Consider the following 4,564-nt stretch of genomic DNA (forward strand, 5'->3'; position numbering starts at 1 on the left):
GGAGCGCACAGATAAGAAAAATACACAATTATGCCATGGGACTGCTCTGGTGGAAGCCCTACAGTTGTATTCCTACGATCTGCCTCTGTGAGGCTGAAGAGTGAAAATGAGACACTTCCCTGGGACTGCTCCAGAAGATGCAAAAGCCCTTTCCGCATGCTGTGATCTCCTATGTGGTCTCTCAATACATGTTGCTCACACAGACCTACAAGTCCCCTAAGGCAGAACCTTGATCATATACGGAAAATTTGAGGCTAGGGCACTTGGAAACTGTGTGTTATTTTAGCTGCCCTGTCTCTGTATCATAGGAATAGAAAGTACTAGTAAGAGTAGATGTTGAGTGAGCCACAACATCCATAATAACTGCCATAATATTTCCTTTATCCATTTCTTCACTGGAACTAAGGGTTAGAGGAAGAGGAAAGGGTCTTATTCATTTCTATCTGTTCAACATCTAGTAGAGTGGCTGGCACAAAGGTAGTGCTTGATAAATATGAATAAATAAGAAGGATTTTTCTTCTCTTAAACAATAGTTTCCTGCCTGGTTTGGCAAAGCTCACTGAAATCACTTTGAATGTGCCATGCTAACTAAAACTGTTTCTCCATGATGTAACTCACCTTTGTTTTGTTTTTGTTTCTCCTGATGCTTACATGGCAGGCACTTTTTGTTATTTATTTCTCGGCTGAAATATAATGTCCACCAACTACTGGCTCTAAATTGCTACCTACTTAACATCATACCATGTTCCTTTCCTTTATTGTCTCTTTGGCACATATTAACATGAAATATTTTCTGATTGGTTAATTGATCAATTGATTGACCGAATTAAATTTATTTGTGCTTTGATGTAAACAGCATGAGAACAACGACTACGTCTATGGCTGAAATACATATGTCTATGTATTTCAGTCCTCCAACCTCCACTTCAATTATCTTCCATCAGCTCTGCCTTCTGGATTTGAGTGGCCTTTTAATTAAACTCTTCTGGATTGACTTTCCTGCCTTACTGCTGTGTGTTTTATGTTATATCCCGCCTGGAACAAAAATATGTTTGGATCATTATAAAAGAACTGAATTCTTTTGGGGCATCTCTGAAAATCACCTTCCCGCCAACCACCCACCTGGCTCTGAACTCTATTTGCCTTTGTCCACGACATTTTGTAAAGAGGCAGGGAAGTGTTAGCAACAAATGAACTAAACACAGGAAGGCAAGCAGAAATGGGGATATGAAAATCCAGGCTGAAAATTGGAAAGTATGCCTTGTGGCTAAAGAGAAATGAAGTTATTGAAATTGAAAGACAAAATCAGAAACAAAATGAAAGCCAAAGTGACTTGAAGCAGGAACCCAAGGTATGAGATTGAAGATCCAGAAATCCTCCTGGCAAAATTCAGAAATAGTCAAATGGACCAAACTTGGTGGATGGATCTCTACTAGAGGAGTAGAAGGTGTCTGAATCACTTAAGTTTTAGGTTTGTGGAGGTGAAAACAGATGTTTGCATAATAATATTCTGCAACCCACCCTCTCTTCCTAGAGGACCAGGAAAATGACATGGCCCCAGCTATGGGGAGAAAAAGAATGCAGAGGTCAACGACCAGACAGGGTTTTATTTTTTTATTTTTTTTTTAAGATTTTATTTATTTATTTGAGAGAGAGAATGAGATAGAGAGAGAGAGCATGAGAGGGAGGAGGGCCAGAGGGAGAAGCAGACCCCCCGCTGAGCAGGGAGCCCGATGCGGGACTCGATCCAGGGACTCCAGGATCATGACCTGAGCCGAAGGCAGTCGCTTAACCAACTGAGCCACCCAGGCGCCCCAGACAGGGTTTTAAAACAGGAATGAGAAAAAGGGATTGGAGAGAATCTTCTAGTAGTTCTCTTAGACATACCATTATGCCCTTACTGTTGAGAGAGGAGAATAGAGTGTTTTAAAATATTTAATTCCTCAAGATCTAAATTAAATATTTCACAAATGATTTTGGAAGAAACTCTATGTAATGTCTATTTTAAAATTTAAAAATTCAATTTTGCTTGTAAAAAATTAATTCATATGTATGCATATGTATACAAAAACGCTTCATTTTGTAGACAATACCACTAAACCAAAATGCAATATTAAATATAAAATTATAAAGTAAATCTGATTTATTTTTTTCATAGCCACTGTAGAGAGACTTCAGTGAATTGAAATATGTTCTTTAAAAAATAAATTTCTGAGAAAAAAATAGAAAGAATTTTATAATCCTGTATATAGGAACAGCATGCATCAATTAATATCAAATTTTATTTAACCATAATGTAGCATATGTGGTTGTTTAATATTATACATCCATAAAAGAAAATATTTGTTGTTTCATTAAAAACATATGTATTTACATTTCTAACATTGTTCTATACAATTCAAAACAATTGTTCTAAGCAATCTGGTTTTTTGCTTGACTAAAGGACATTTGCAATTAAGTGACTCCATACCAAAGCTTGGAATACTACTTAGCTAGTGTCAGAAGTTGTGTATCTTTTTTACTACTGTTATAATGTTATTACTCACCATTCACAGTGGAATTTATCTAGGGAGTAGTCACCCAAACCTATGTTCCTACTGAAAAATAAGTCACTGATTACACTCCATTATATGGTCAGAAGTAAATTTGAGCAAATTTGCCACAGCTTATCTATCAGAGTCCTGCCATAAAACTGGGCAAAAGTATGTTTCAATTAGGAAATAGGAAATGATCAGTAAAGTTTGAGTTCAGAAATAAAAACAAAGCCGAAATGGCATGTGTTGGAACAAAGAGATCCAGAGTTAAGCATTTGGCTTTATAAATTGGCAGTAGGCTGATAATTAATATTTGGAATTGTGGATTATCATAATCTGAGTCATCCTTTTTAGAAATAATTCTGCAATTGATGTGTATGGTAAATTGAAGAATACACTAGAATGTTGAAACTAATTAGAGAATATGGCAAAGTTTATTCAGAGTCATGAAGAGTTTAACTTCTTTGGGGGGGGAGGGGCAAAGGGAGAGAGAATCTTTAATCCGGCTCTGAGCTCAGCACAGTGCCCACCGGGGCTCAATCTCAAGACCCTGAGATCACTACCCTCAGATCACAACCTGAGCCAAAATCAAGAGTCAGTCGCTCAACCAACTGAGCTACCCAAGCACCCCGAAGAGCTGAACTTCTGATAACACTAGGAGTAGAAAGAGTTTCATCTCAGAGTAAGAAGACGAAAATGGAATTGGGGAACTGAAGTGTAGGGGTATGGATAAGAAACAGAATAAATAAAACCATTTCTCCATCTTCATCCATCAAAATTTTCCTGTGGTGTGAAAACCAAATCCAACAGTGATCATTCTCTTACTTAGTGAACAACTTTATGGTATCTCCCAACTTTGTATGATTGACTTATTAGTAGAGTTTATCAAAATATTTTACTGTTGATTACTATGAATGAATGCTGACTGATTAAATGAGACAAGTGATGTATCAAAGGAACACAATTAATTTCCTCATACATACCAGTAAATTGTTTATTATTATTTACACAGCCTATTTAGTTTTTATTAAATATTAATTAATATTTAAATTAATACAATTTAATTTATAATAGCTCCAACTTATACTTACTGAGGCTTAAACAGATTCTGGATCATTGCCGGACATGATACAAGTCAACAAAAGGCCTCAGAAGCCTTGAAAAATTTTCTGTCATCCCTAATAAGATCAGTCATCTTTTAATAACATTCATAGAGGCTTTGCTGTAAATAGGCTAGCCCTTACTATGACTTGGGAATGCAATGAAATGGAAACTAAGCCTCATAGAATGAGACCAATTAAAGTCTACATTCTGCTTATTAAAATGGGAGTAGCTGTATTATCTCTGCCTGAAGGTAGAAAATTCAGCCCACTAGAAAGCCAAGGAACAAACCTCGTGTAAGATGAACATACTCTAAGTGTGTATGTTCCAGCCTTTAAGTATTCTGAGAATCACATTACTTTGAGATTTAAAGTTATAGCCAATAATAAATACCATTTCAATATAAATATAATTTCTGTAATAATAAAATATTCATGAGTATCAGTGGGTAGCAGGTAATAAACCCTTAAATCTATCTACAGAGACATGAAGTTAAACATAAAAAAAAGCAACTTCCAGTAGATTATAACATACTCCATAAATGCCTTTCTTTTTATGGATGTGTGTGCATTCCTATTATTAGATGGGACAACTAGCCCCTAGCATACATTATTTAAAAAAAAAAATACTTGCAGCATATTGCATAGTTTGTGCCCTGTAATAAGAGAAAAACATTAAATGGTGGTGTCAAGTTGGCTTCAAGTACAGCCAGGGGCCTTCTGGAGAGTTCTCTACAACACAAAGTTTAATAGACTAAGCATACTTCTCTCAAAATGGTTAAATGTAAGCTAAATGTATGACTGAAATTTAGATTCGGCCTTGCAAGAAACCTCATGCTAGCTTTAAATCATAGAACCTTAAATCCCAGGACATGGCTGTTGGCCCAGGAATGAGCTCAAGATTGGAAAGATATTTTACCTGGATTTTTT

Source organism: Halichoerus grypus, chromosome 3, assembly GCF_964656455.1.
Source record: "Halichoerus grypus chromosome 3, mHalGry1.hap1.1, whole genome shotgun sequence".
Classification (NCBI taxonomy): Eukaryota; Metazoa; Chordata; class Mammalia; order Carnivora; family Phocidae; genus Halichoerus; species Halichoerus grypus.